The sequence below is a fragment of the Hydractinia symbiolongicarpus genome, chromosome 2 (genome assembly GCF_029227915.1).
Source record: "Hydractinia symbiolongicarpus strain clone_291-10 chromosome 2, HSymV2.1, whole genome shotgun sequence".
Lineage (NCBI taxonomy): Eukaryota > Metazoa > Cnidaria > Hydrozoa > Anthoathecata > Hydractiniidae > Hydractinia > Hydractinia symbiolongicarpus.
This window is the reverse complement of record NC_079876.1, coordinates 17,622,139-17,638,626: the sequence shown is the minus strand read 5'-3', so window position 1 is coordinate 17,638,626 and position 16,488 is coordinate 17,622,139. Positions and strand designations below refer to the sequence as shown.

The following is a 16,488-nucleotide window of genomic DNA, read 5'->3' as shown; positions in this document are numbered from 1 at the left end:
AGCCAAATGCGTCGGCCGGGTATCGAACCTGGATCTATTGCTTGGAAGGCAACAATGCTAACCTTTACACCACCGACGCTGACAGCAGAATTGTTGGAGTTATTGCAGGTAAGGTATTTTCGCGATCAAAGTAAGGACATCTTTCGTGTTATATGCATTTCCCTTGTGTCTGCACAACTTGAAAACATTAGCTGGCAAAAACAAGTTGCCCTCCTAATCATTTTCAAAGGAGAACCCACACGTACAGAATTTAATAGACTAGAACATCATATCTAGCAGCCGAATGCGTCAACTGGGAAGTGAACCAGGATCTATTGCTTGGAAGATAAAAATAATAACTTTTACACCACCGACGCTGACAGCAGAATTGTTGGAGGTATTGCAGGTAAGGCACTTGCGCAATCAAAATAAGGGCATCCTTCGTATTATATGCATTTCCCTTGTGTCTTCACAACTGGAAAACATTTTCTGGCAAAAACAAGTTGCCCTCCTAATCATCTTCAAAGTAGAAACGACACGTACTGAATTTAATAGATTAGAACATGTAATCTAGTAGCGAAATGCGTCGGCCGGGAATCGAACCCGGATCTATTGCTTGGAAGGCAACAATGCTAACCTTTACACCACCGACGCTGACAGCAGAATTGTTGGAGGTATTGCAGGTAAGGCACTTTTGCAATCAAAATAAGGGCATCCTTCGTATTATATGCATTTCCCTTGTGTCTTCACAACTTGAAAACATTTTCTGGCAATAAAAAGTTGCCCTCCTAATCATCATTTAAGTAGGAACCACAAAAACTGAATTTAATAGACTAGAGCATGAAATCTAACAGCCAAATGCGTCGGCCGGGAATCGAACCCGGATCAATTGCTTGGAAGGCCACAATGCTAATCTTTACACCACCGACGCTGACAGCAGAATTGTTGGAGTTATTGCAGGTAAGGTATTTTCGGGATCAAAAGAAGGGCATCTTACGTATTATATGCATTTCCCTTGTGTCTTCACAACTTGAAAACATTAACTGCCCAAACAAAATTTGCCCTCCTAATCGCCTTCAAAGTAGAAACGACACGTACTGAATTTAATAGACTAGAACATGTAATTTAGTAGCGAAATGCGTCGGCCAGGAATCGAACCCGGATCTATTGCTTGGAAGGCAACAATGCTGACCTTTACACCACCGACGCTGACAGAAATATTGTTGGAGTTATTACAGCTAAGGTACTTTCGCGATCAAAATAAGGGCATATTACGTATTGTATGCATTTACCTTGTGTCTTCACAACTTGAAAACATTAACTGCCCAAACAAAATTTGCCCTCCTAATCGCCTTCAATGTAGAAACGACACGTACTGAATTTAATAGACTAGAACATGTAATTTAGCAGCGAAATGCGTCGGCCGGGAATCGAACCCGGATCTAATACTTGGAAGGCAACAATGCTAACCTTTACACCACCGACGCTGACAGAAGAATTGTTGGAGCTATTGCAGGTAAGGTACTTTCGCGATCAAAGTAAGGACATCTTTCGTATTATATGCATTTCCCTTGTGTCTTCACAACTTGAAAATATTTTCTGGCAAAAACAAGTTGCCCTCCTAATCATCTTTAAAGGAGAACCCACACGTACACAATTTAATAGACTAGAACATCAAAACAAGCAGCCAAGTGGGTCGGCCGGAATCGAAACCGGATCTATTGCTTGGAAGGCAACAAAGCTAACCTTTACACCACCGACGCTGACAGCAGAATTGTTGGAGGTATTGCAGGTAAGGCACTTTCGCGATCAAAATAAGGGCATCCTTCGTATTATATGCATTTCCCTTGTGTCTTCACAACTTAAAAACATTTTCTGGCAAAAACAAGTTGCCCTCCTAATCATCTTTTAAGTAGGAACCACAAAAACTGAATTTAATAGACTAGAGCATGAAATCTAACAGCCAAATGCGTCGGCCGGGAATCGAACCCGGATCTATTGCTTGGAAGGCCACAATGCTAATCCTTACACCACCGACGCTGACAGCAGAATTGTTATAGTTATTGCAGGTAAGGTATTTTCGCGATCAAAGTAAGGACATCTTTCGTATTATATGCATTTCCCTTGTGTCTGTACAACTTGAAAACATTAGCTGGCAAAACAAGTTGCCCTCCTAATCATCTTTTAAGTAAGAACCACAAAAACTGAATTTAATAGACTAGAACATGAAATCTAACAGCCAAATGCGTCGACCGGGAATCAAACCCGGATCTGTTGCTTGGAAGGCAACAATGTCAACCTTAACACCACCGACTCTGACAGCATAATTGTTAGAGTTATGACAGGTAAGGTACTTTCGCAATCAAAATAAGGGCATCTTACGTATTATATGCATTTCCCTTGTGTCTTCACAACTTGAAAACATTAACTGCCCAAACAAAATTAGCGCCCTCCTAATCACCTTCAAAGTAGAAACGACACGTACTGAATTTAATAGACTAGAACATGTAATTTTGTAGCGAAATGCGTCGGCCGGGAATCGAACACGGATCTATTGCTTGGAAGGCAACAATGCTAACCTTTACACCACCGACGCTGACAGAAGTATTGTTGGAGTTATTACAGGTAAGGTACTTTGGCGATCAAAATAAGGGCATCTTTAGAATTATATGCATTTCCCTTGTGTCTTCACAACTTGAAAACAATAAGTGTCAACAAAAATTTGTCTTCCTAATCATCTTTTAAGTAGGAACCACAAAAACTGAATTTAATAGACTAGAGCATGAAATCTAACAGCCAAATGCGTCGGCCGGGAATCAAACCCGGATCTATTGCTTGGAAAGCCACAATGCTAACATTTACACCACCGACGCTGACAGCAGAATTGTTGGAGTTATTGCAAGTAAGGTACTTTCGCGATCAAAATAAGGACATCTTTCGTATTATATGCATTTCCCTTGTGTTTGCACAACTTGAAAACATTAGCTGGCAAAAACAAGTTGCCCTCCTAATCATCTTTTAAGTAGGAACCACAAAAATTGAATTTAATAGACTAGAACATGAAATCTAACACCCAAATGCGTCGGCTTGGAATCGAACCCGGATCTATTGCTTGGAAGGCAACAATGTCAACCTTTACACCACCGACGCTGACAGCAGAATTGTTGGAGTTATGGCAGGTAAGGTACTTTCGCGATCAAAATAAGGGCATCTTACGTATTATATGCATTTCCCTTGTGTCTTCACAACTGGAAAACATTTTCTGGCAAAAACCAGTTGCCCTCCTAATCATCTTCAAAGTAGAAACGACACGTACTGAATTTAATAGACTAGAACATGTAATCTAGTAGCGAAATGCGTCGGCCGGAATCGAAACCGGATCTATTGCTTGGAAGGCAACAATACTAACATTTACACCACCGCCGGTGGCAGCAGAATTGTCGGAGTTATTGCGGGTAAGGTACTTTCGCGAACAAAATAAGGGCATCTTTCGTATTATATGCACTTCCCTTGTGTTTTCACAACTTGAAAACATTAACTGTCCAAACAAAATTTGCCCTCCTAGTTACCTTCAAAGTAAAAACGGCACGTACTCAATTTAATAGACTGTAACATGTAGTCTAGCAGCCAAATGCGTCGGCCGGGTATCGAACCCGGATCTATTGCTTGGAAGGCAACAATGCTAACCTTTACACCACCGACGCTGACAGGATAATTGTTGGAGTTATTACAGGTAAGGTACTTTCGCGATCAAAATAAGGGCATCTTTCGTATTACATGCATTTCTTTTGTGTCTTTACAACTTGAAAACATTAACTGTCCAAAAAAATTTGCCCTCCCAATCACCTTCAAAGCAGAAACCACACGTACGGAATTTAATAGACTAGAACATGTAATCTAGCGGCCAAATGCGTCCACCGGGAATCGAATCGGGATCTATTGCTTGTAAGGCAACAATGCTAACCTTTACACCACCGACGCTGACAGCAGAATTGTTGGAGTTATTGCAGGTAAGGTATTTTCGCGATCAAAATAAGGACATCTTTCGTGTTATATGCATTTCCCTTGTGTCTTCACAACTTGAAAACATTTTCTGGCAAAAACAAGTTGCCCACCTAATCATCTTCAAAGTAGAAACGACACGTACTGAATTTAATACACTAGAACATATAATCTGGTAGCGAAATGCGTCGGCCGGGAATCGAACCCTGATCTATTGCTTGGAAGGCAACAATGCCAACCTTTACACCACCGACGCTGACAGAAGAATTGTTGGAGTTATTACAGGTAAGGTACTTTCGCGATCAAAGTAAGGACATCTTTCGTATTATATGCATTTCCCTTGTGTCTTCACAACTTGAAAATATTTTCTGGCAAAAACAAGTTGCCTTCCTAATCATCTTCAAAGTAGAAACGACACGTACTGAATTTAATAGACTAGAACATGTAATCTAGTAGCGAAATGCGTCGGCCGGGAATCGAACCCGGATCTATTGCTTGGAAGGCAACAATGCTAACTTTTACACCACCGACGCTGACAGAAGAATTGTTGGAGTTATTGCAGGTAAGGTACTTTCGCGATCAAAGTAAGGACATCTTTCGTATTATATGCATTTCCCTTGTGTCTTCACAACTTGAAAATATTTTCTGGAAAAAACAAGTTGCCCTCCTAATCATCTTGAAAGGAGAACCCACACGTACACAATTTAATAGACTAGAACATCAAAACAAGCAGCCAAATGGGTCGGCTGGAATCGAAACCGGATCTATTGCTTGGAAGGCAACAATGCTAACCTTTACACCACCGACGCTGACAGCAGAATTGTTGGAGGTATTGCAGGTAAGGCACTTTCGCAATCAAAATAAGGGCATCCTTCGTATTATATGCATTTCCCTTGTGTCTTCACAACTTGAAAACATTAACTGTCCAAACAATATTTGCCCTGCTAATCACCTTCAAAGTAGAAACGACACTTACTGAATTTAACAGACTAGAACATGTAATATAGTAGCGAAATGCGTCGGCCGGGAATCGAACCCGGATCTATTGCTTGGAAGGCCACAATGCTAATCTTTACACCACCGACGCGGACAGCAGAATTGTTGGAGTTATTGCAGGTAAGGTATTTCCGCGATCAAAATAAGGGCATCTTACGTATTATATGCATTTCCCTTGTGTCTTCACAACTTGAAAACATTAACTGCCCAAACAAAATTTGCCCTCCTAATCGCCTTTAAAGTAGAAACGACACGTACTGAATTTAATAGACTAGGACATGTAATTTAGTAGCGAAATCCGTCGGCCGGAATCGAACCCGGATCTATTGCTTGGAAGGCAACAATGCTAACCTTTACACCACCGACGCTGACAGAAATATTGTTGGAGTTATTACAGCTAAGGTACTTTCGCGATCAAAATAAGGGCATCTTACGTATTATATGCATTTCCCTTGTGTCTTCACAACTTGAAAACATTAACTGTCCAAACAATATTTGCCCTGCTAATCACCTTCAAAGTAGAAACGACACTTACTGAATTTAACAGACTAGAACATGTAATATAGTAGCGAAATGCGTCGGCCGGGAATCGAACCCGGATCTATTGCTTGGAAGGCCACAATGCTAATCTTTACACCACCGACGCTGACAGCAGAATTGTTGGAGTTATTGCAGGTAAGGTATTTTCGCGATCAAAATAAGGGCATCTTACGTATTATATGCATTTCCCTTGTGTCTTCACAACTTGAAAAAATTAACTGCCCAAACAAAATTTGCCCTCCTAATCGCCTTCAAAGTAGAAACGACACGTACTGAATTTAATAGACTAGAACATGTAATTTAGTAGCGAAATGCATCGGCCGGGAATCGAACCCGGATCTATTGCTTGGAAGGCCACAATGCTAATCTTTACACCACCGACGCTGACAGCAGAATTGTTATAGTTATTGCAGGTAAGGTATTTTCGCGATCAAAGTAAGGACATCTTTCGTATTATATGCATTTCCCTTGTGTCTGCACAACTTGAAAACATTAGCTGGCAAAACAAGTTGCCCTCCTAATCATCTTCAATGTAGAAACGACACGTACTGAATTTAATAGCCTAGAACATGTAATCTAGTAGCGAAATGCGTCGTCTGGGAATCGAACCCGGATCTATTGCTTGGAAGGCAACAATGCTAACCTTTAGACCACCGACGCTGACAGCAGATTTGTTGGAGGTATTGCAGGTAAGGCACTTTCGCGATCAAAATAAGGGCATCCTTCGTATTATATGCATTTCCCTTGTGTCTTCACAACTTGAAAACATTAACTGTCCAAACAATATTTGCCCTGCTAATCACCTTCAAAGTAGAAACGACACTTACTGAATTTAACAAACTAGAACATGTTATTTAGTAGCGAAATGCATCGGCCGGGAATCGAACCCGGATCTATTGCTTGGAAGGCAACAATGCTAACCTTTACACCACCGACGCTGAAAAAAGAATTGTTGGAGTTATTGCAGTTAAGGTACTTTCGCGATCAAAGTAAGGACATCTTTCGTATTTTATGCATTTCCCTTGTGTCTTCACAACTTGAAAATATTTTCTGGCAAAAACAAGTTGCCCTCCTAATCATCTTCAAAGGAGAACCCACACGTACACAATTTAATAAACTAGAACATCAAAACAAGCAGCCAAATGGGTCGGCCGCAATCGAAACCGGATCTATTGCTTGGAAGGCGACAATACTAACCTTTACACCACCGCCGGTGGCAGCAGAATTGTTGGAGTTATTGCGGGTAAGGTACTTTCGCGATCAAAATAAGGGCATCTTTCGTATTATATGCACTTCCCTTGTGTTTTCACAACTTGAAAACATTAACTGTCCAAACAAAATTTGCCTTCCTAATTACCTTCAAAGTAGAAACGACACGTACTCAATTTAATTGACTGGAACATGTAGTCTAGCAGCCAAATGCGTCGGCCGGGAATCGAACCCGGATCTATTGCCTGGAAGGCCACAATGCTAATCTTTACACCACCGACGCTAACAGCAGAATTGTTGGAGTTATTGCAGGTAAGGTACTTTCGCGATCAAAGTAAGGACATCTTTCGTATTATATGCATTTCCCTTGTGTCTTCACAACTTGAAAATATTTACTGGCAAAAACAAGTTGCCCTCCTAATCATCTTCAAAGTAGAAACGACACGTACTGAATTTAATAGACTAGAACATGTAATCTAGTAGCGAAATGCGTCAGCCGGGAATCGAACCCGGATCTATTGCTTGGAAGGCAACAATGCCAACCTTTACACCACCGACGCTGACAGAAGAATTGTTGGAGTTATTACAGGTAAGGTACTTTCGCGATCAAGATAAGGGCATCTTACGTATTATATGCATTTCCCTTGTGTCTTTACAACTTGAAAACATTAACTGCCCAAACAAAATTTGCCCTCCTAATCACCTTCAAAGTAGAAACAACACGTACTGAATTTAATAGACTAGAGCATGTAATTTAGTAGCGAAATGCGTCGGCCAGAATCGAAACCGGATCTATTGCTTGGAAGGCAACAATGCTAACATTTACACCACCGACGCTGACAGCAGAATTGTTGGAGTTATTGCAGGTAAGGTACTTTCGCGATCAAAGTAAGGACATCTTTCGTATTATATGCATTTCCCTTGTGTCTTCACAACTTGAAAACATTTTCTGGCAAAAACAAGTTGCCCTCCTAATCATTTTCAAAGGAGAACCCACACGTACACAATTTAATAGACTAGAACATGAAATCTAACAGCCAAATGCTTCGGTCGGGAATCGAACCCGGATCTATTGCTTGGAAGGCCGCAATGCTAACCTTTACACCACCGACGCTGACAGCAGAATTGTTGGAGGTATTGCATGTAAGGCACTTTCGCGATCAAAGTAAGGACATCTTTCGTATTATATGCATTTCCCTTCTGTCTTCACAACTTGAAAACATTTTCTGGCAAAAACAAGTTGCCCTCCTAATCATTTTCAAAGGAGAACCCACACGTACACAATTTAATAGACTAGAACATGAAATCTAACAGCCAAATGCTTCGGTCGGGAATCGAACCCGGATCTATTGCTTGGAAGGCAACAATACTAACCTTTACACCACCACCGGTGGGAGCAGAAGTGTTGGAGTTATTGCAGGTAAGGTACTTTCGCGATCAAAGTAAGGACATCTTTCGTATTATATGCATTTCCCTTCTGTCTTCACAACTTGAAAACATTTCCTGGCAAAAACAAGTTGCCCTCCTAATCATCTTCAAAGTAGAAACGACACGTACTGAATTTAATAGACTAGAACATGTAATCTAGTAGCGAAATGCGTCAGCCGGGAATCGAACCCGGATCAATTGCTTCGAAGGCAACAATGCTAACCTTTACACCACCGACGCTGACAGAAGTATTGTTGGAGTTATTACAGGTAAGGTACTTTCGCGATCAAAATAAGGGCATCTTTAGAATTATATGTATTTCCCTTGTGTCTTCACAACTTGAAAACAATAAGTGTCAAAAAAAATTTGTCCTCCTAATCATCTTTTAAGTAGGAACCACAAAAACTGAAATTAATAGACTAGAACATGAAATCTAACAGCCAAATGCGTCGGCCGGGAATCGAACCCGGATCTATTACTTGGAAGGCCACAATGCTAATCTTTACACCACCGACGCTGACAGCAGATTTGTTGGAGTTATTGCAGCTAAGGTATTTTCGCGATCAAAGTAAGGACATCTTTCGTATTACATGCATTTCCCTTGTGTCTGCACAACTTGAAAACATCAGCTGGCAAAAACAAGTTGCCCACCTAATCATCTGCAAAGGAGAACCCACACGTAGAGAATTTAATAGACTAGAACATCATATCTAGCTGCCAAATGCGTCAACTGGGAAGTGAACCAGGATCTATTGCTTGGAAGACAAAAATAATAACTTTTACACCACCGACGCTGACAGCAGAATTGTTGGAGGTATTGCAGATAAGGCACTTTTGCGATCAAAATAAGGGCATCCTTCGTATTATATGTATTTCCCTTGTGTCTTCACAACTTGAAAAGATTAACTGTCCAAACAATATTTGCCCTGCTAATCACCTTCAAAGTAGAAACGACACGTACTGAATTTAACAGACTAGAACATGTAATCTAGCAGCGAAATGCGTCGGCCGGGAACCGAACCCGGATCTATTGCTTGGAAGGCAACAATGCTAACCTTTACACCACCGACGCTGACAGAAGAATTGTTGGAGTTATTGCAGGTAAGGTACTTTCGCGATCAAAATAAGGTCATCTTTAGAATTATATGCATTTCCCTTGTGTCTTCACAACTTGAAAACAATAAGTGTCAAAAAAAATTTGTCCTCCTAATCATCTGTTAAGTAGGAACCACAAAAACTGAATTTAATAGACTAGAACATGAAATCTAACAGCCAAATGCGTCGGCCGGGAATCGAACCCGGATCAATTGCTTGGAAGGCAACAATGCTAACCTTTACACCACCGACGCTGACAGAAGTATTGTTGGAGTTATTACAGGTAAGGTACTTTCGCGATCAAAATAAGGGCATCTTTAGAATTATATGTATTTCCCATGTGTCTTCACAACTTGAAAACAATAAGTGTCAAAAAAAATTTGTCCTCCTAATCATCTTTTAAGTAGGAACCACAAAAACTGAAATTAATAGACTAGAACATGAAATCTAACAGCCAAATGCGTCGGCCGGGAATCGAACCCGGATCTATTACTTGGAAGGCCACAATGCTAATCTTTACACCACCGACGCTGACAGCAGAATTGTTGGAGTTATTGCAGCTAAGGTATTTTAGCGATCAAAGTAAGGACATCTTTCGTATTACATGCATTTCCCATGTGTCTGCACAACTTGAAAACATCAGCTGGCAAAAACAAGTTGCCCACCTAATCATCTTCAAAGGAGAACCCACACGTACAGAATTTAATAGACTAGAACATCATATCTAGCTGCCAAATGCGTCAACTGGAAAGTGAACCAGGATCTATTGCTTGGAAGACAAAAATAATAACTTTTACACCACCGACGCTGACAGCAGAATTGTTGGAGGTATTGCAGGTAAGGCACTTTTGCTATCAAAATAAGGGCATCCTTCGTATTATATGTATTTCCCTTGTGTCTTCACAACTTGAAAAGATTAACTGTCCAAACAATATTTGCCCTGCTAATCACCTTTAAAGTAGAAACGACACGTACTGAATTTAACAGACTAGAACATGTAATCTAGCAGCGAAATGCGTCAGCCGGGAACCGAACCCGGATCTATTGCTTGGAAGGCAACAATGCTAACCTTTACACCACCGACGCTGACAGAAGAATTGTTGGAGTTATTACAGGTAAGGTACTTTCGCGATCAAAGTATGGACATCTTTCGTATTATATGCATTTCCCTTGTGTCTTCACAACTTGAAAATATTTTCTGGCAAAAACAAGTTGCCCTCCTAATCATCTTCAAAGGAGAACCCACACGTACACAATTTAATAGACTAGAACATCAAAACAAGAAGCCAAATGGGTCGGCCGGAATCGAAACCGGATCTATTGCTTGGAAGGCAACAATCCTAACCTTACACCACCGCCGTTGGCAGCAGAATTGTTGGAGTTATTGCAGGTAAGGTACTTTCGCGATCAAAGTAAGGACATCTTTCGTATTATATGCATTTCCCTTGTGTCTTCACAACTTGAAAACATTTCCTGGCAAAAACAAGTTGCCCTCCTAATCATCTTCAAAGTAGAAACGACACGTACTGAATTTAATAGACTAGAACATGTAATCTAGTAGCGAAGTGGGTCGGCCGGGAATCGAACCCAGATCTATTGCTTGGAAGGCAACAATGCTAACCTTTACACCACCGACGCTGACAGAAGTATTGTTGGGGTTATTACAGGTAAGGTACTTTCGCGATCAAAATAAGGGCATCTTTAGAATTATATGCATTTCCCTTGTGTCTTCACAACTTGAAAACAATAAGTGTCAAAAAAAATTTGTCCTCCTAATCATCTTTTAAGTAGGAACCACAAAAACTGAATTTAATAAACTAGAACATGAAATCTAACAGCCAAATGCGTCGGCCGGGAATCGAACCCGGATCTATTGCTTGGAAGGCCACAATGCTTATCTTTACACCACTGACGCTGACAGCAGAATTGTTGGAGTTATTGCAGGTAAGGTACTTTCGTGATCAAAGTAGGGACATCTTTCGTATTATATGCATTTCCCTTGTGTCTTCACAATTGAAAATATTTTCTGGCAAAAACAAGTTGCCCTCCTAATCATCTTCAAAGGAGAACCCACACGCACACAATTTAATAGACGGGAACATCAAAACAACCAGCCAAATGGGTCGGCAGGAATCGAAACCGAATCTATTGCTTGGAAGGCAGCAATACCAACCTTTACACCACCACCGGTGGGAGCAGAATTGTTGGAGTTATTGCAGGTAAGGTACTTTCGCAATCAAAGTAAGGACATCTTTCGTATTATATGCATTTCCCTTCTGTCTTCACAACTTGAAAACATTCCTGGCAAAAACAAGTTGCCCTCCTAATCATCTTCAAAGTAGAAACGACACGTACTGAATTTAATAGACTAGAACATGTAATCTAGCAGCGAAATGCGTCGGCCGGGAATCGAACCCGGATCTATTACTTGGAAGGCCACAATGCTAATCTTTACACCACCGACGCTGACAGCAGAATTGTTGGAGTTATTGCAGCTAAGGTATTTTAGCGATCAAAGTAAGGACATCTTTCGTATTACATGCATTTCCCTTGTGTCTGCACAACTTGAAAACATCAGCTGGCAAAAACAAGTTGCCCACCTAATCATCTTCAAAGGAGAACCCACACGTACAGAATTTAATAGACTAGAACATCATATCTAGCTGCCAAATGCGTCAACTGGAAAGTGAACCAGGATCTATTGCTTGGAAGACAAAAATAATAACTTTTACACCACCGACGCTGACAGCAGAATTGTTGGAGGTATTGCAGGTAAGGCACTTTTGCTATCAAAATAAGGGCATCCTTCGTATTATATGTATTTCCCTTGTGTCTTCACAACTTGAAAAGATTAACTGTCCAAACAATATTTGCCCTGCTAATCACCTTTAAAGTAGAAACGACACGTACTGAATTTAACAGACTAGAACATGTAATCTAGCAGCGAAATGCGTCAGCCGGGAACCGAACCCGGATCTATTGCTTGGAAGGCAACAATGCTAACCTTTACACCACCGACGCTGACAGAAGAATTGTTGGAGTTATTACAGGTAAGGTACTTTCGCGATCAAAGTATGGACATCTTTCGTATTATATGCATTTCCCTTGTGTCTTCACAACTTGAAAATATTTTCTGGCAAAAACAAGTTGCCCTCCTAATCATCTTCAAAGGAGAACCCACACGTACACAATTTAATAGACTAGAACATCAAAACAAGAAGCCAAATGGGTCGGCCGGAATCGAAACCGGATCTATTGCTTGGAAGGCAACAATCCTAACCTTACACCACCGCCGTTGGCAGCAGAATTGTTGGAGTTATTGCAGGTAAGGTACTTTCGCGATCAAAATAAGGGCATCCTTCGCATTATATGTATTTCCCTTGTGTCTTCACAACTTGAAAAGATTAACTGTCCAAACAATATTTGCCCTGCTAATCACCTTCAAAGTAGAAACGACACGTACTGAATTTAACAGACTAGAACATGTAATCTAGCAGCGAAATGCGTCAGCCGGGAACCGAACCCGGATCTATTGCTTGGAAGGCAACAATGCTAACCTTTACACCACCGACGCTGACAGAAGAAATGTTGGAGTTATTACAGGTAAGGTACTTTCGCGATCAAAATAAGGGCATCTTTAGAATTATATGTATTTCCCTTGTGTCTTCACAACTTGAAAACAATAAGTGTCAAAAAAAATTTGTCCTCTTAATCATCTTTTAAGTAGGAACCACAAAAACTGAAATTAATAGACTAGAACATGAAATCTAACAGCCAAATGCGTCGGCCGGGAATCGAACCCGGATCTATTACTTGGAAGGCCACATTGCTAATCTTTACACCACCGACGCTGACAGCAGAATTGTTGGAGTTATTGCAGCTAAGGTATTTTAGCGATCAAAGTAAGGACATCTCTCGTATTACATGCATTTCCCTTGTGTCTGCACAACCTGAAAATATCAGCTGGCAAAAACAAGTTGCCCACCTAATCATCTTCAAAGGAGAACCCACACGTAGAGAATTTAATAGACTAGAACATCATATCTAGCTGCCAAATGCGTCAACTGGAAAGTGAACCAGGATCTATTGCTTGGAAGACAAAAATAATAACTTTTACACCACCGACGCTGACAGCAGAATTGTTGGAGGTATTGCAGGTAAGGTACTTTCGCGATCAAAGTAAGGACATCTTTCGTATTATATGCATTTCCCTTGTGTCTTCACAACTTGAAAACATTGCCTGGCAAAAACAAGTTGCCCTCCTAATCATCTTCAAAGTAGAAACGACACGTACTGAATTTAATAGACTAGAACATGTAATCTAGTAGCGAAGTGGGTCGGCCGGAAATCGAACCCAGATCTATTGCTTGGTAGGCAACAATGCTAACCTTTACACCACCGACGCTGACAGAAGTATTGTTGGGGTTATTACAGGTAAGGTACTTTCGCGATCAAAATAAGGGCATCTTTAGAATTATATGCATTTCCCTTATGTCTTCACAACTTGAAAACAATAAGTGTCAAAAAAAATTTGTCCTCCTAATCATCTTTTAAGTAGGAACCACAAAAAACTGAATTTAATAGACTAAAAAATGAAATCTAACAGCCAAATGCGTCGGCCGGGAATCGAACCCGGATCTATTGCTTGGAAGGCCACAATGCTAATCTTTACACCACCGACGCTGACAGCAGAATTGTTGGAGTTATTGCAGGTAAGGTACTTTCGCGATAAAAGTAAGGACATCTTTTGTATTATATGCATTTCCCTTGTGTCTTCACAACTTGAAAATATTTTCTGGCAAAAACAAGTTGCCCTCCTAATCATCTTCAAAGGATAAGCCACACGTACACAATTTAATAGACTAGAACAACAAAACAAGCAGCCAAATGGGTCGGCCGGAATCGAAACCGGATCTATTGCTTGGAAGGCAACAATACTAACCTTTACACCACCGCTGGTGGCAGCAGAATTGTTGGAGTTATTGCAGGTAAGGTACTTTCGCGATCAAAGTAAGGACATCTTTCGTATTATATGCATTTCCCTTGTGTCTTCACAACTTGAAAACATTTCCTGGCAAAAACAAGTTGCCCTCCTAATCATCTTCAAAGTAGAAACGACACGTACTGAATTTAATAGACTAGAACATGAAATCTAGTAGCGAAATGCGTCGGCCGGGAATCGATCCCGAATCTATTGCTTGGAAGGCAACAATGCCAACCTTTACACCACCGACGCTGACAGCAGAATTGTTGCAGTCATTGCAGGTAAGGTACTTTCGCGATCAAAGTAAGGACATCTTTCGTATTATATGCATTTCCCTTGTGTCTTCACAACTTGAAAATATTTTCTGGCAAAAACATGTTGCCCTCCTAATCATCTTCAAAGGATAACCCACACATACACAACTTAATAGACTAGAACATCAAAACAAGCAGCCAAATGGGTCGGCCGGAAACGAAACCGGATCTATTGCATGGAAGGCAACAATACTAACCTTTACACCACCGCTCGTGGCAGCAGAATTGTTGGAGTTATTGCAGGTAAGGTACTTTCGCGATCAAAGTAAGGACATCTTTCGTATTATATGCATTTCCCTTGTGTCTTCACAACTTGAAAACATTTCCTGGCAAAAACAAGTTGCCCTCCTAATCATCTTCAAAGTAGAAACGACACGTACTGAATTTAATAGACTAGAACATGTAATCTAGTAGCGAAATGCGTCGGCCGGGAATCGAACCCGAATCTATTGCTTGGAAGGAAACAATGCTAACCTTTACACCACCGACGCTGACAGAAGAATTGTTGGAGTTATTACAGGTAAGGCACTTTCGCGATCAAAATAAGGGCATCTTTAGAATTATATGCATTTCCCTTGTGTCTTCACAACTTGAAAACATTTCCTGGCAAAAACAAGTTGCCCTCCTAATCATCTTCAAAGTAGAAACGACACGTACTGAATTTAAAAGACTAAAACATGTAATCTAGTAGCGAAATGCGTCGGCCGGGAATCGAACCCGGATCTATTGCTTGGAAGGCAATAATGCTAACCTTTATACCACCGACGTTGACAGCAGAATTGTTGGAGTTATTGCAGGTAAGGTACTTTCGCGATCAAAGTAAGGACATCTTTCGTATTATATGCATTTCCCTTGTGTCTTCACAACTTGAAAATATTTTCTGGCAAAAACATGTTGCCCTCCTAATCATCTTCAAAGGATAACCCACGCATACACAACTTAATAGACTAGAACATCAAAACAAGCAGCCAAATGGGTCGGCTGGAATCGAAACCGGATCTATTTCATGGAAGGCAACAATACTAACCTTTACACCAGCGCTCGTGGCAGCAGAATTGTTGGAGTTATTGCAGGTAAGGTACTTTCGCGAACAAAGTAAGGACATCTTTCGTATTATATGCATTTCCCTTGTGTCTTCACAACTTGAAAACATTTCCTGGCTAAAACAAGTTGCCCTCCTAATCATCTTCAAAGTAGAAACGACACGTACTGAATTTAACAGACTAGAACATGTAATCTAGCAGCGAAATGCGTCGGCCGGGAACCGAACCCGGATCTATTGCTTGGAAGGCAACAATGCTAACCTTTACACCACCGACGCTGACAAAAGTATTGTTGGAGTTTTTGCAGGTAAGGTACTTTCGCGATCAAAGTGAGGACATCCTTCGTATTATATGCATTTCCCTTGTGTCTTCACAACTTGAAAACATTTTCTGGCAAAAACAAGTTGCCCTCCTAATCATCTTCAAAGTAGGAACGACACGTACTGAATTTAATAGACTAGAACATGTAATCTAGTAGCGAAATGCGGATCTATTGCTTGGAAGGCAACAATGCCAACCTTTACACCACCGACGCTGACAGAAGAATTGTTGGAGTTATTACAGGTAAGGCACTTTCGCAATCAAAATAATGGCATCTTTAGAATTATATGCATTTTCCTTGTGTCTTCACAACTTGAAAACAATAAGTGTCAAAAAAAAATTGTCCTCCTAATCATCTTTTAAGTAGGAACCACAAAAACTGAATTTAATAGACTAGAACATGAAATCTAACAGCCAAATGCGTCGGCCGGGAATCGAACCCGGATCTATTGCTTGGAAGGCCACAATGCTAATCTTTACACCACCGACGCTGACAGCAGAATTGTTGGAGTTATTGCAGGTAAGGTACTTTCGCGATCAAAGTAAGGACATCTTTCGTATTATATGCATTTCCCTT

At 40.7% G+C, this 16,488-nt stretch overlaps 24 non-coding genes across 24 annotated transcripts; all 24 read right to left on the bottom strand.

Moving 5' to 3' along the window:
* Positions 1-7: 7 nt before the first annotated feature.
* On the bottom strand, positions 8-79 carry Trnag-ucc (transfer RNA glycine (anticodon UCC)). Its single transcript has one exon. It is a non-coding gene; the product is annotated as a tRNA-Gly (tRNA).
* Positions 80-561: 482 nt separating this feature from the next.
* On the bottom strand, positions 562-633 carry Trnag-ucc (transfer RNA glycine (anticodon UCC)). The gene has a single exon. It is a non-coding gene; the product is annotated as a tRNA-Gly (tRNA).
* Positions 634-1,116: 483 nt separating this feature from the next.
* On the bottom strand, positions 1,117-1,188 carry Trnag-ucc (transfer RNA glycine (anticodon UCC)). Its single transcript has one exon. It is a non-coding gene; the product is annotated as a tRNA-Gly (tRNA).
* Positions 1,189-1,394: 206 nt separating this feature from the next.
* On the bottom strand, positions 1,395-1,466 carry Trnag-ucc (transfer RNA glycine (anticodon UCC)). The gene has a single exon. It is a non-coding gene; the product is annotated as a tRNA-Gly (tRNA).
* A 481-nt stretch (positions 1,467-1,947) lies between these two features.
* Trnag-ucc (transfer RNA glycine (anticodon UCC)) lies at positions 1,948-2,019 on the bottom strand. Its single transcript has one exon. It is a non-coding gene; the product is annotated as a tRNA-Gly (tRNA).
* Positions 2,020-2,503: 484 nt separating this feature from the next.
* Positions 2,504-2,575, bottom strand: Trnag-ucc (transfer RNA glycine (anticodon UCC)). The gene has a single exon. It is a non-coding gene; the product is annotated as a tRNA-Gly (tRNA).
* A 1,036-nt stretch (positions 2,576-3,611) lies between these two features.
* On the bottom strand, positions 3,612-3,683 carry Trnag-ucc (transfer RNA glycine (anticodon UCC)). The gene has a single exon. It is a non-coding gene; the product is annotated as a tRNA-Gly (tRNA).
* A 482-nt stretch (positions 3,684-4,165) lies between these two features.
* Positions 4,166-4,237, bottom strand: Trnag-ucc (transfer RNA glycine (anticodon UCC)). The gene has a single exon. It is a non-coding gene; the product is annotated as a tRNA-Gly (tRNA).
* Positions 4,238-4,442: 205 nt separating this feature from the next.
* Trnag-ucc (transfer RNA glycine (anticodon UCC)) lies at positions 4,443-4,514 on the bottom strand. Its single transcript has one exon. It is a non-coding gene; the product is annotated as a tRNA-Gly (tRNA).
* A 482-nt stretch (positions 4,515-4,996) lies between these two features.
* On the bottom strand, positions 4,997-5,068 carry Trnag-ucc (transfer RNA glycine (anticodon UCC)). Its single transcript has one exon. It is a non-coding gene; the product is annotated as a tRNA-Gly (tRNA).
* Positions 5,069-5,551: 483 nt separating this feature from the next.
* Positions 5,552-5,623, bottom strand: Trnag-ucc (transfer RNA glycine (anticodon UCC)). The gene has a single exon. It is a non-coding gene; the product is annotated as a tRNA-Gly (tRNA).
* Positions 5,624-6,383: 760 nt separating this feature from the next.
* On the bottom strand, positions 6,384-6,455 carry Trnag-ucc (transfer RNA glycine (anticodon UCC)). The gene has a single exon. It is a non-coding gene; the product is annotated as a tRNA-Gly (tRNA).
* A 759-nt stretch (positions 6,456-7,214) lies between these two features.
* Trnag-ucc (transfer RNA glycine (anticodon UCC)) lies at positions 7,215-7,286 on the bottom strand. The gene has a single exon. It is a non-coding gene; the product is annotated as a tRNA-Gly (tRNA).
* A 1,036-nt stretch (positions 7,287-8,322) lies between these two features.
* Trnar-ucg (transfer RNA arginine (anticodon UCG)) lies at positions 8,323-8,394 on the bottom strand. Its single transcript has one exon. It is a non-coding gene; the product is annotated as a tRNA-Arg (tRNA).
* A 760-nt stretch (positions 8,395-9,154) lies between these two features.
* Trnag-ucc (transfer RNA glycine (anticodon UCC)) lies at positions 9,155-9,226 on the bottom strand. The gene has a single exon. It is a non-coding gene; the product is annotated as a tRNA-Gly (tRNA).
* A 205-nt stretch (positions 9,227-9,431) lies between these two features.
* Trnag-ucc (transfer RNA glycine (anticodon UCC)) lies at positions 9,432-9,503 on the bottom strand. The gene has a single exon. It is a non-coding gene; the product is annotated as a tRNA-Gly (tRNA).
* A 760-nt stretch (positions 9,504-10,263) lies between these two features.
* Positions 10,264-10,335, bottom strand: Trnag-ucc (transfer RNA glycine (anticodon UCC)). The gene has a single exon. It is a non-coding gene; the product is annotated as a tRNA-Gly (tRNA).
* Positions 10,336-10,815: 480 nt separating this feature from the next.
* Trnag-ucc (transfer RNA glycine (anticodon UCC)) lies at positions 10,816-10,887 on the bottom strand. The gene has a single exon. It is a non-coding gene; the product is annotated as a tRNA-Gly (tRNA).
* Positions 10,888-12,198: 1,311 nt separating this feature from the next.
* Positions 12,199-12,270, bottom strand: Trnag-ucc (transfer RNA glycine (anticodon UCC)). Its single transcript has one exon. It is a non-coding gene; the product is annotated as a tRNA-Gly (tRNA).
* A 481-nt stretch (positions 12,271-12,751) lies between these two features.
* Positions 12,752-12,823, bottom strand: Trnag-ucc (transfer RNA glycine (anticodon UCC)). The gene has a single exon. It is a non-coding gene; the product is annotated as a tRNA-Gly (tRNA).
* Positions 12,824-13,860: 1,037 nt separating this feature from the next.
* On the bottom strand, positions 13,861-13,932 carry Trnag-ucc (transfer RNA glycine (anticodon UCC)). Its single transcript has one exon. It is a non-coding gene; the product is annotated as a tRNA-Gly (tRNA).
* A 1,311-nt stretch (positions 13,933-15,243) lies between these two features.
* Trnag-ucc (transfer RNA glycine (anticodon UCC)) lies at positions 15,244-15,315 on the bottom strand. The gene has a single exon. It is a non-coding gene; the product is annotated as a tRNA-Gly (tRNA).
* A 481-nt stretch (positions 15,316-15,796) lies between these two features.
* On the bottom strand, positions 15,797-15,868 carry Trnag-ucc (transfer RNA glycine (anticodon UCC)). The gene has a single exon. It is a non-coding gene; the product is annotated as a tRNA-Gly (tRNA).
* Positions 15,869-16,330: 462 nt separating this feature from the next.
* Trnag-ucc (transfer RNA glycine (anticodon UCC)) lies at positions 16,331-16,402 on the bottom strand. The gene has a single exon. It is a non-coding gene; the product is annotated as a tRNA-Gly (tRNA).
* Positions 16,403-16,488: the final 86 nt, after the last annotated feature.